The sequence below is a fragment of the Amblyomma americanum genome, chromosome 1, assembly GCF_052857255.1.
Source record: "Amblyomma americanum isolate KBUSLIRL-KWMA chromosome 1, ASM5285725v1, whole genome shotgun sequence".
Lineage (NCBI taxonomy): Eukaryota > Metazoa > Arthropoda > Arachnida > Ixodida > Ixodidae > Amblyomma > Amblyomma americanum.
Genome location: NC_135497.1, coordinates 318,225,862 through 318,239,007, shown reverse-complemented (window position 1 = coordinate 318,239,007; position 13,146 = coordinate 318,225,862). Strand labels below are relative to the sequence as shown.

The following is a 13,146-nucleotide window of genomic DNA, read 5'->3' as shown; positions in this document are numbered from 1 at the left end:
GCGAACCTTGAGAGTGTTCACCAGCGCCACCCTCCACCATAACGGTGGACGTAGCACGTCCTGTAATACCGCGAGTGTGACGTAGAACGTCATCTAACGGCGGGAATGGAAACTGTGCGAGAGCCCTCCTATGCTACCTATGTCAACAAGACTGCCAGAACCGAGACCTCCGTTAAGCTATTAGCAGGCAAGGTAATGGAAATGAGGGGCTCATTTGATAAACATATTAAGGAAGCAAACAGTCACAAAAACCAAGCGGCATAGAGGAATGTTTTTAATCTTTTTTTGTAGTGAAAATCAATCGGTTTTTGAAGAAAATTACTTATAAAGCAGCAGAAAAACATCCATGCCGCTGGTGGGATCCGAACCCATGACCTCCGAATATCGCGTCCGGTGCTCTTACCAACTGAGCTACGGCGACGGATGTCCAATCTGATGCTTTCTTGTTTATTTATGTTTACTGCGTGTAAGCGAACCTTGAGAGTGTTCACCAGCGCCACCCTCAACCATAGCGGGGGACGTAGCACGTCCTGTATTACCGCGAGTGTGATATAGAACGTCATCTAACGGCGAGGACGGAAACTGTGCGAGAGCCCTCTAATGCTACCTATGGCAACAAGACTGCTGGAACCGAGGCCCCCGTTAAGCTATTAGCAGACAAGGTAAAGGAAATGAGGGGCTCATTTGATAAACATTTTACGGAAGCAAACAGTCACCGAAATCAAGGGGAATAAAGGAATGTTTTCAATCTTTTTTTTGTAGTGCCAATCAATCGGTTTAAAGAAAATTACTTATAAAGCAGCAGAAAAAACATGCATGCCGCCGGTGGGGTCTGAAACCACGACCTCCGAATATCGCGTCCGGTGCTCTTACCAACTGAGCTACGGCGACGGCTGTCCAATCTGCTGCTTTCGTGGGTATTTATGTTTACTGCGTGTAAGCAAACCTTGGGAGTGTTCACCAGCGCCACCCTTGACCATAGCAGGGGACGTACCACGTCCTGTAATACCGCGAGTGTGACGTAGAACGCCATCTAACGGCGAAGACGGAAACTGTGCGAGAGCCCTCTTATGCTACCTATGGCTACAAGACTGCCAGAACCGAGACCCCCGTTAAGCTATTAGCAGACAAGGTAAAGGAAATGAGGGGCTCATTTGATAAACATATTAAGGACGCAAACAGTCACCGAAACCAAGGGGCATGGGGGAATGTTTTTAATCTTTTTTTTTAGTGCCAATCAATCGGTTTAAAGAAAATTACTCATAAGCAGCAGAAAAAACATCCATGACGCCGGTGGGATCGGAACCCACGGCCTCCGAATATCGCGTCCGGTGCTCTTACCAACTGAGCTACGGCGACGGCTGTCCAGTCTGCTGCTTTCGTGGGTATTTATGTTTACTGCTTGTAAGCGAACCTTGAGAGTGTTCACCAGCGCCACCCTCGACCATAGCGGTGGACGTAGCACGTCCTGTAATACCGCGAGTGTGACGTAGAACGTCATCTTACGGCGAGGACGGAAACTGTGCGAGAGCCCTCTTATGCTACCTATGGCAACAAGACTGCCAGAACCGAGACCCCCGTTAAGCTATTAGCAGACAAGGTAAAGGAAATGAGGGGCTCATTTGATAAACATATTAAGGAAGCAAACAGTCACCGAAACCAAGGGGCATAGGGAAAAGTTTTCAATCTTTTTTTTTGTAGTGCCCATCAATCGGTTTAAATAAAATTACTTATAAAGCAGCATAAAAAACATCCATGCCGCCGGTGGGATCCGAACCCACGACCTCCGAATATCGCGTCCGGTGCTCTTACCACGGAGCTACGGCGACGGCTGCCCAATCTGCTGCTTTCGTGGGTATTTATGTTTACTGCGTGTAAGCGAACCTTGAGAGTGTTCACCAGCGCCACCCTCAACAATAGCGGTGGACGTAGCAACGTCCTGTAAGCCGCGAGTGTGACGTAGAACGCGATCTAACGGCGAGGACGGAGACTGTGCGAGAGCCCTCTTATGCTACCTATGGCAACAAGACTGCCAGAACCGAGACCCCCGTTAAGCTATTAGCAGACAAGGTACAGGAAATGAGGGGCTCATTTGATAAACATATTACGAAAGCAAACAGTCACAGAAATCAAGGGCATAGGGGAATGTTTTTAATCTTTTTTTTTTGTAGTGCCAATTAATCGGTTTAAAAAATAACTTATAAGCAGCAGAAAAAACATCCATGCCCGCCGGTGGGATCCGAATCCACGACCTCCGAATATCGCGTCCGGTGCTCTTACCAACTGAGCTACGGCGACGTCTGTCCAATCTGTTGCTTCCGTGGGTATTTATGTTTACTGCGTGTAAGCGAACCTTGGGAGTGTTCACCAGCGCCACCCTCGACCATAGCGGTGGAGGTAGGACGTCCTGTAATACCGCGAGTGTGACGTAGAACGCCATCTAGCGGCGAAGACGGAAACTGTGCGAGAGCCCTCTTATGCTACCTATGGCTACAAGACTGCCAGAACCGAGACCCCCGTTAAGCTATTAGCAGACAAGGTAAAGGAAATGAGGGGCTCATTTGATAAACATATTAAGGACGCAAACAGTCACCGAAACCAAGGGGCATGGGGGAATGTTTTTAATCTTTTTTTTTTGTAGTGCCAATCAATCGGTTTAAAAGAAAATTACTCATAAGCAGCAGAAAAAACATCCATGCCGCCGGTGGGATCCGAACCCACGGCCTCCGAATATCGCGTCCGGTGCTCTTACCAACGGACCTACGGCGACCCGGGCTGTCCAATCTGCTGCTTTCGTGGGTATTTATGTTTACTGCGTGTAAGCGAACCTTGAGAGTGTTCACCAGCGCCACCCTCGACCATAACGGTGGACGTAGCACGTCCTGTAATGCCGCGAGTGTGACGTAGAACGCGATCTAACGGCGAGGACGGAGACTGTGCGAGAGCCCTCTTATGCTACCTATGCAACAAGACTGCCAGAACCGAGACCCCCGTTAAGCTATTAGCAGACAAGGTAAAGGAAAGAGGGGCTCATTTGATAAACATATTAAGGGACGCAGTCACCGAAACCAAGGGGCATGGGGAAATGTTTTTAATCTTTTTTTTTGTAGTGCCAATCAATCGGTTTAAAGAAAATTACTCATAAGCAGCAGAAAAAACATCCATGCCGCCGGTGGGATCCGAACCCACGGCCTCCGAATATCGCGTCGGTGCTCTTACCAACGGACCTACGGCGACGGCTGTCCAATCTGCTGCTTTCGTGGGTATTTATGTTTACTGCGTGTAAGCGAACCTTGAGAGTGTTCACCAGCGCCACCCTCGACCATAACGGTGGACGTAGCACGTCCTGTAATACCGCGAGTGTGACGTAGAACGTCATCTAACGGCGAGAATGGAAACTGTGCGAGAGCCCTCTTATGCTACCTATGGCAACAAGACTGCCAGAACTGAGACCTCCTTTAAGCTATTAGCAGGCAAGGTAATGGAAATGAGGGGCTCATTTGATAAACATATTAAGGAAGCAAACAGTCACAAAAACCAAGCGGCATAGAGGAATGTTTTTAATTCTTTTTTTGTAGTGAAAATCAATCGGTTTTTGAAGAAAATTACTGATAAAGCAGCAGAAAAACATCCATGCCGCTGGTGGGATCCGAACCCATGACCTCCGAATATCGCGTCCGGTGCTCTTACCAACTGAGCTACGGCGACGGATGTCCAATCTGATGCTTTCTTGTTTATTTATGTTTACTGCGTGTAAGCGAACCTTGAGAGTGTTCACCAGCGCCACCCTCAACCATAGCGGGGGACGTAGCACGTCCTGTATTACCGCGAGTGTGATGTAGAACGTCATCTAACGGCGAGGACGGAAACTGTGCGAGAGCCCTCTAATGCTACCTATGGCAACAAGACTGCTGGAACCGAGGCCCCCGTTAAGCTATTAGCAGACAAGGTAAAGGAAATGAGGGGCTCATTTGATAAACATTTTACGGAAGCAAACAGTCACCGAAATCAAGGGGAATAGGGGAATGTTTTCAATCTTTTTTTTTTGTAGTGCCAATCAATCGGTTTAAAGAAAATTACTTATAAAGCAGCAGAAAAAACATCCATGCCGCCGGTGGGTCCGAACCCACGACCTCCGAATATCGCGTCCGGTGCTCTTACCAACTGAGCTACGGCGACGGCTGTCCAATCTACTGCTTTCGTGGGTATTTATGTTTACTGCGTGTAAGCAAACCTTGGAGTGTTCACCAGCGCCACCCTTGACCATAGCGGTGGACGTACCACGTCCTGTAATAACGCGAGTGTGACGTAGAACGCCATCTAACGGCGAAGACGGAAACTGTGCGAGAGCCCTCTTATGCTACCTATGGCTACAAGACTGCCAGAACCGAGACCCCCGTTAAGCTATTAGCAGACAAGGTAAAGGAAATGAGGGGCTCATTTGATAAACATATTAAGGACGCAAACAGTCACCGAAACCAAGGGGCATGGGGGAATGTTTTTAATCTTTTTTTTTGTAGTGCCAATCAATCGGTTTAAGAAAATTACTCATAGCAGCAGAAAAAACATCCATGCCGCCGGTGGGATCGGAACCCACGGCCTCCAAATATCGCGTCCGGTGCTCTTACCAACTGAGCTACGGCGACGGCTGTCCAGTCTGCTGCTTTCGTGGGTATTTATGTTTACTGCTTGTAAGCGAACCTTGAGAGTGTTCACCAGCGCCACCCTCGACCATAGCGGTGGACGTAGCACGTCCTGTAATACCGCGAGTGTGACGTAGAACGTCATCTTACGGCGAGGACGGAAACTGTGCGAGAGCCCTCTTATCCTACCTATGGCAACAAGACTGCCAGAACCGAGACCCCCGTTAAGCTATTAGCAGACAAGGTAAAGGAAATGAGGGGCTCATTTGATAAACATATTAAGGAAGCAAACAGTCACCGAAACCAAGGGGCATAGGGAAATGTTTTCAATCTTTTTTTTTGTAGTGCCCATCAATCGGTTTAAATAAAATTACTTATAAAGCAGCATAAAAAACATCCATGCCGCCGGTGGGATCCGAACCCACGACCTCCGAATATCGCGTCCGGTGCTCTTACCAACGGAGCTACGGCGACGGCTGCCCAATCTGCTGCTTTCGTGGGTATTTTATGTTTACTGCGTGTAAGCGAACCTTGAGAGTGTTCACCAGCGCCACCCTCAACAATAGCGGTGGACGTAGCACGTCCTGTAAGGCCGCGAGTGTGACGTAGAACGCGATCTAACGGCGAGGACGGAGACTGTGCGAGAGCCCTCTTATGCTACCTATGGCAACAAGACTGCCAGAACCGAGACCCCCGTTAAACTATTAGCAGACAAGGTACAGGAAATGAGGGGCTCACTTGATAAACATATTACGAAAGCAAACAGTCACAGAAATCAAGGGCATAGGGAATGTTTTTAATCTTTTTTTTTGTAGTGCCAATTAATCGGTTTAAAAAATAACTTATAAGCAGCAGAAAAAACATCCATGCCGCCGGTGGGATCCGAATCCACGACCTCCGAATATCGCGTCCGGTGCTCTTACCAACTGAGCTACGGCGACGGCTGTCCAATCTGCTGCTTTCGTGGGCATTTATGTTTACTGCGTGTAAGCAACCTTGGGAGTGTTCACCAGCGCCACCCTTGACCATAGCGGTGGACGTAGCACGTCCTGTAATACCGCGAGTGTGACGTAGAACGCCATCTAGCGGCGAAGACGGAAACTGTGCGAGAGCCCTCTTATGCTACCTATGCTACAAGACTGCCAGAACCGAGACCCCCCGTTAAGCTATTAGCAGACAAGGTAAAGGAAATGAGGGGCTCATTTGATAAACATATTAAGGACGCAAACAGTCACCGAAACCAAGGGGCATGGGGGAATGTTTTTAATCTTTTTTTTTGTAGTGCCAATCAATCGGTTTAAAGAAAATTACTCATAAGCAGCAGAAAAAACATCCATGCCGCCGGTGGGGATCGGAACCCACGGCCTCCGAATATCGCGTCCGGTGCTCTTACCAACTGAGCTACGGCGACGGCTGTCCAGTCTGCTGCTTTCGTGGGTATTTATGTTTACTGCTTGTAAGCGAACCTTGAGAGTGTTCACCAGCGCCACCCTCGACCATAGCGGTGGACGTAGCACGTCCTGTAATACCGCGAGTGTGACGTAGAACGTCATCTTACGGCGAGGACGGAAACTGTGCGAGAGCCCTCTTATGCTACCTATGGCAACAAGACTGCCAGAACCGACACCCCCGTTAAGCTATTAGCAGACAAGGTAAAGGAAATGAGGGGCTCATTTGATAAACATATTAAGGAAGCAAACAGTCACCGAAACCAAGGGGCATAGGGAAATGTTTTCAATCTTTTTTTTTTGTAGTGCCCATCAATCGGTTTAAATAAAATTACTTATAAAGCAGCATAAAAAACATCCATGCCGCCGGTGGGATCCGAACCCACGACCTTCGAATATCGCGTCCGGTGCTCTTACCAACGGAGCTACGGCGACGGCTGCCCAATCTGCTGCTTTCGTGGGTTATTTATGTTTACTGCGTGTAAGCGAACCTTGAGAGTGTTCACCAGCGCCACCCCTCAACAATAGCGGTGGACGTAGCACGTCCTGTAAGGCCGCGAGTGTGACGTAGAACGCGATCTAACGGCGAGGACGGAAACTGTGCGAGAGCCCTCTTATGCTACCTATGGCTACAAGACTGCCAGAACCGAGACCCCCGTTAAGCTATTAGCAGACAAGGTACAGGAAATGAGGGCTCATTTGATAAACATATTACGAAAGCAAACAGTCACAGAAATCAAGGGCATAGGGAAATGTTTTTCAATCTTTTTTTTTTTGTAGTGCCCATCAATCGGTTTAAATAAAATTACTTATAAAGCAGCATAAAAAACTTCCATGCCGCCGGTGGGATCCGAACCCACGACCTCCGAATATCGCGTCCGGTGCTCTTACCAACTGAGCTACGGCGACGGCTGTCCAATCTGCTGCTTTTCGTGGGTATTTATGTTTACTGCGTGTAAGCAAACCTTGGGAGTGTTCACCAGCGCCACCCTTGACCATAGCGGTGGACGTAGCACGTCCTGTAATACCGCGAGTGTGACGTAGAACGCCATCTAGCGGCGAAGACGGAAACTGTGCGAGAGCCCTCTTATGCTACCTATGGCTACAAGACTGCCCGAACCGAGACCCCCGTTAAGCTATTAGCAGACAAGGTAAAGGAAATGAGGGGCTCATTTGATAAACATATTAAGGACGCAAACAGTCACCGAAACCAAGGGGCATGGGGGAATGTTTTTAATCTTTTTTTTTGTAGTGCCCATCAATCGGTTTAAATAAAATTACTTATAAAGCAGCATAAAAAACATCCATGCCGCCGGTGGGATCCGAACCCACGACCTCCGAATATCGCGTCCGGTGCTCTTACCAACGGAGCTACGGCGACGGCTGCCCAATCTGCTGCTTTCGTGGGTATTTATGTTTACTGCGTGTAAGCGAACCTTGAGAGTGTTCACCAGCGCCACCCTCAACAATAGCGGTGGACGTAGCACGTCCTGTAAGGCCGCGAGTGTGACGTAGAACGCGATCTAACGGCGAGGACGGAGACTGTGCGAGAGCCCTCTTATGCTACCTATGGCAACAAGACTGCCAGAACCGAGACCCCCGTTAAACTATTAGCAGACAAGGTACAGGAAATGAGGGGCTCACTTGATAAACATATTACGAAAGCAAACAGTCACAGAAATCAAGGGCATAGGGGAATGTTTTTAATCTTTTTTTTTGTAGTGCCAATTAATCGGTTTAAAAAATAACTTATAAGCAGCAGAAAAAACATCCATGCCGCCGGTGGGATCCGAATCCACGACCTCCGAATATCGCGTCCGGTGCTCTTACCAACTGAGCTACGGCGACGGCTGTCCAATCTGCTGCTTTCGTGGGCATTTATGTTTACTGCGTGTAAGCAAACCTTGGGAGTGTTCACCAGCGCCACCCTTGACCATAGCGGTGGACGTAGCACGTCCTGTAATACCGCGAGTGTGACGTAGAACGCCATCTAGCGGCGAAGACGGAAACTGTGCGAGAGCCCTCTTATGCTACCTATGGCTACAAGACTGCCAGAACCGAGACCCCCGTTAAGCTATTAGCAGACAAGGTAAAGGAAATGAGGGGCTCATTTGATAAACATATTAAGGACGCAAACAGTCACCGAAACCAAGGGGCATGGGGGAATGTTTTTAATCTTTTTTTTTGTAGTGCCAATCAATCGGTTTAAAGAAAATTACTCATAAGCAGCAGAAAAAACATCCATGCCGCCGGTGGGATCGGAACCCACGGCCTCCGAATATCGCGTCCGGTGCTCTTACCAACTGAGCTACGGCGACGGCTGTCCAGTCTGCTGCTTTCGTGGGTATTTATGTTTACTGCTTGTAAGCGAACCTTGAGAGTGTTCACCAGCGCCACCCTCGACCATAGCGGTGGACGTAGCACGTCCTGTAATACCGCGAGTGTGACGTAGAACGTCATCTTACGGCGAGGACGGAAACTGTGCGAGAGCCCTCTTATGCTACCTATGGCAACAAGACTGCCAGAACCGAGACCCCCGTTAAGCTATTAGCAGACAAGGTAAAGGAAATGAGGGGCTCATTTGATAAACATATTAAGGAAGCAAACAGTCACCGAAACCAAGGGGCATAGGGAAATGTTTTCAATCTTTTTTTTTGTAGTGCCCATCAATCGGTTTAAATAAAATTACTTATAAAGCAGCATAAAAAACATCCATGCCGCCGGTGGGATCCGAACCCACGACCTTCGAATATCGCGTCCGGTGCTCTTACCAACGGAGCTACGGCGACGGCTGCCCAATCTGCTGCTTTCGTGGGTATTTATGTTTACTGCGTGTAAGCGAACCTTGAGAGTGTTCACCAGCGCCACCCTTGACCATAGCGGTGGACGTAGCACGTCCTGTAATACCGCGAGTGTGACGTAGAACGCCATCTAGCGGCGAAGACGGAAACTGTGCGAGAGCCCTCTTATGCTACCTATGGCTACAAGACTGCCCGAACCGAGACCCCCGTTAAGCTATTAGCAGACAAGGTAAAGGAAATGAGGGGCTCATTTGATAAACATATTAAGGACGCAAACAGTCACCGAAACCAAGGGGCATGGGGGAATGTTTTTAATCTTTTTTTTTTGTAGTGCCCATCAATCGGTTTAAATAAAATTACTTATAAAGCAGCATAAAAAACATCCATGCCGCCGGTGGGATCCGAACCCACGACCTCCGAATATCGCGTCCGGTGCTCTTACCAACGGAGCTACGGCGACGGCTGCCCAATCTGCTGCTTTCGTGGGTATTTATGTTTACTGCGTGTAAGCGAACCTTGAGAGTGTTCACCAGCGCCACCCTCAACAATAGCGGTGGACGTAGCACGTCCTGTAAGGCCGCGAGTGTGACGTAGAACGCGATCTAACGGCGAGGACGGAAACTGTGCGAGAGCCCTCTTATGCTACCTATGGCAACAAGACTGCCAGAACCGAGACCCCCGTTAAGCTATTAGCAGACAAGGTAAAGGAAATGAGGGGCTCATTTGATAAACATATTAAGGACGCAAACAGTCACCGAAACCAAGGGGCGTGGGGGAATGTTTTTAATCTTTTTTTTTTGTAGTGCCAATCAATCGGTTTAAAGAAAATTACTCATAAGCAGCAGAAAAAACATCCATGCCGCCGGTGGGATCCGAACCCACGACCTCCGAATATGGCGTCCGGTGCTCTTACCAACTGAGCTACGGCGACGGCTGTCCAATCTGCTGCTTTCGTGGGTATTTATGTTTACTGCGTGTAAGCAAACCTTGGGAGTGTTCACCAGCGCCACCCTTGACCATAGCGGTGGACGTAGCACGTCCTGTAATACCGCTAGTGTGATGTAGAACGCCATCTAACGGCGAGGACGGAAACTGTGCGAGAGCCCTCTTATGCTACCTATGGCTACAAGACTGCCAGAACCGAGACCCCCGTTAAGCTATTAGCAGACAAGGTAAAGGAAATGAGGGGCTCATTTGATAAACATATTAAGGACGCAAACAGTCACCGAAACCAAGGGGCATGGGGGAATGTTTTTAATCTTTTTTTTTTGTAGTGCCAATCAATCGGTTTAAAGAAAATTACTCATAAGCAGCAGAAAAAGCATCCATGCCGCCGGTGGGATCCGAACCCACGGCCTCCGAATATCGCGTCGGTGCTCTTACCAACTGAGCTACGGCGACGGCTGTCCAGTCTGCTGCTCTCGTGGGTATTTATGTTTACTGCTTGTAAGCGAACCTTGGGAGTGTTCACTAGCGCCACCCTTGACCATAGCGGTGGACGTAGCACGTCCTGTAATACCGCGAGTGTGACGTAGAACGCCATCTAACGGCGAGGACGGAAACTGTGCGAGAGCCCTCTTATGCTACCTATGGCTACAAGACTGCCAGAACCGAGTCCCCCGTTAAGCTATTAGCAGACAAGTTAAAGGAAATGAGGGGCTCATTTGATAAACATATTAAGGACGCAAACAGTCACCGAAACCAAGGGCCATGGGGGAATGCTTTTAATCTTTTTTTTTGTAGTGCCAATCAATCGGTTTAAAGAAAATTACTCATAAGCAGCAGAAAAAGCATCCATGCCGCCGGTGGGATCCGAACCCACGGCCTCCGAATATCGCGTCGGTGCTCTTACCAACTGAGCTACGGCGACGGCGGTCCAGTCTGCTGCTTTCGTGGGTATTTATGTTTACTGCTTGTAAGCGAACCTTGGGAGTGTTCACCAGCGCCACCCTTGACCATAGCGGTGGACGTAGCACGTCCTGTAATACCGCGAGTGTGACGTAGAACGCCATCTAGCGGCGAAGACGGAAACTGTGCGAGAGCCCTCTTATGCTACCTATGGCTACAAGACTGCCAGAACCGAGACCCCCGTTAAGCTATTAGCAGACAAGGTAAAGGAAATGAGGGGCTCATTTGATAAACATATTAAGGAAGCAAACAGTCACAGAAATCAAGGGCATAGGGGAATGTTTTTAATCTTTTTTTTTGTAGTGCCAATTAATCGGTTTAAAAAAAATAACTTATAAGCAGCAGAAAAAACATCAATGCCGCCAGCGGTATCCAAACCCACGACCTTCGAATAACGCGTCCTGTGATCTTACCAACTGAGCTACAGCGACGGCTGTCCAATCTGCTGCTTTCGTGGGTATTTAAGTATACTGCGTGTAAGCGAACCTTGAGAGTGTTCACCAGCGCCACCCTCGACCATAACGGTGGACGTAGCACGTCCTGTAATACCGCGAGTGTGACGTAGAACGTCATCTAACGGCGAGAATGGAAACTGTGCGAGAGCCCTCTTATGCTACCTATGGCAACAAGACTGCCAGAACCGAGACCTCCGTTAAGCTATTAGCAGACAAGGTAAAGGAAATGAGGAGGGGCTCATTTGATAAACATATTAAGGAAGCAAACAGTCACAAAAACCAAGCGGCATAGAGGAATGTTTTTAATCTTTTTTTGTAGTGAAAATCAATCGGTTTTTGAAGAAAATTACTTATAAAGCAGCAGAAAAACATCCATGCCGCTGGTGGGATCCGAACCCATGACCTCCGAATATCGCGTCCGGTGCTCTTACCAACTGAGCTACGGCGACGGCTGTCCAATCTGCTGCTTTCGTGGGTATTTATGTTTACTGCGTGTAAGCAAACCTTGGGAGTGTTCACCAGCGCCACCCTTGACCATAGCGGTGGACGTAGCACGTCCTGTAATACCGCGAGTGTGACGTAGAACGCCATCTAACGGCGAAGACGGAAACTGTGCGAGAGCCCTCTTATGCTACCTATGGCTACAAGACTGCCAGAACCGAGACCCCCGTTAAGCTATTAGCAGACAAGGTAAAGGAAATGAGGGGCTCATTTGATAAACATATTAAGGACGCAAACAGTCACCGAAACCAAGGGGCATGGGGGAATGTTTTTAATCTTTTTTTTTGTAGTGCCAATCAATCGGTTTAAAGAAAATTACTCATAAGCAGCAGAAAAAACATCCATGCCGCCGGTGGGATCCGAACCCACAGCCTCCGAATATCGCTTCCGGTGCTCTTACCAACTGAGCTACGGCGACGGCTGTCCAGTCTGCTGCTTTCGTGGGTATTTATGTTTACTGCGTGTAAGCGAACCTTGAGAGTGTTCACCAGCGCCACCCTCGACCATAGCGGGGGAGGTATCACGTCCTGTATTACCGCGAGTGTGATATAGAACGTCATCTAACGGCGAGGACGGAAACTGTGCGAGAGCCCTCTAATGCTACCTATGGCAACAAGACTGCTGGAACCGAGGCCCCCGTTAAGCTATTAGCAGACAAGGTAAAGGAAATGAGGGGCTCATATGATAAACATTTTACGGAAGCAAACAGTCACCGAAATCAAGGGGAATAGGGGAATGTTTTCAATCTTTTTTTTGTAGTGCCAATCAATCGGTTTAAAGAAAATTACTTATAAAGCAGCAGAAAAAACATCCATGCCGCCGGTGGGGTCCGAACCCACGACCTCCGAATATCGCGTCCGGTGCTCTTACCAACTGAGCTACGGCGACGGCTGTCCAATCTGCTGCTTTCGTGGGTATTTATGTTTACTGCGTGTAAGCAAACCTTGGGAGTGTTCACCAGCGCCACCCTTGACCATACCGGTGGACGTACCACGTCCTGTAATACCGCGAGTGTGACGTAGAACGCCATCTAACGGCGAAGACGGAAACTGTGCGAGAGCCCTCTTATGCTACCTATGGCTACAAGACTGCCAGAACCGAGACCCCCGTTAAGCTATTAGCAGACAAGGTAAAGGAAATGAGGGGCTCATTTGATAAACATATTAAGGACGCAAACAGTCACCGAAACCAAGGGGCATGGGGGAATGTTTTTAATCTTTTTTTTTGTAGTGCCAATCAATCGGTTTAAAGAAAATTACTCATAAGCAGCAGAAAAAACATCCATGCCGCCGGTGGGATCGGAACCCACGGCCTCCGAATATCGCGTCCGGTGCTCTTACCAACTGAGCTACGGCGACGGCTGTCCAGTCTGCTGCTTTCGTGGGTATTT

At 48.7% G+C, this 13,146-nt stretch overlaps 1 non-coding gene across 1 annotated transcript; it reads right to left on the bottom strand.

Moving 5' to 3' along the window:
• Window positions 1–9,749: 9,749 nt before the first annotated feature.
• TRNAW-CCA (transfer RNA tryptophan (anticodon CCA)) lies at window positions 9,750–9,823 on the bottom strand. The gene has a single exon. It is a non-coding gene; the product is annotated as a tRNA-Trp (tRNA).
• Between the last annotated feature and the right edge of the window lie 3,323 nt (window positions 9,824–13,146).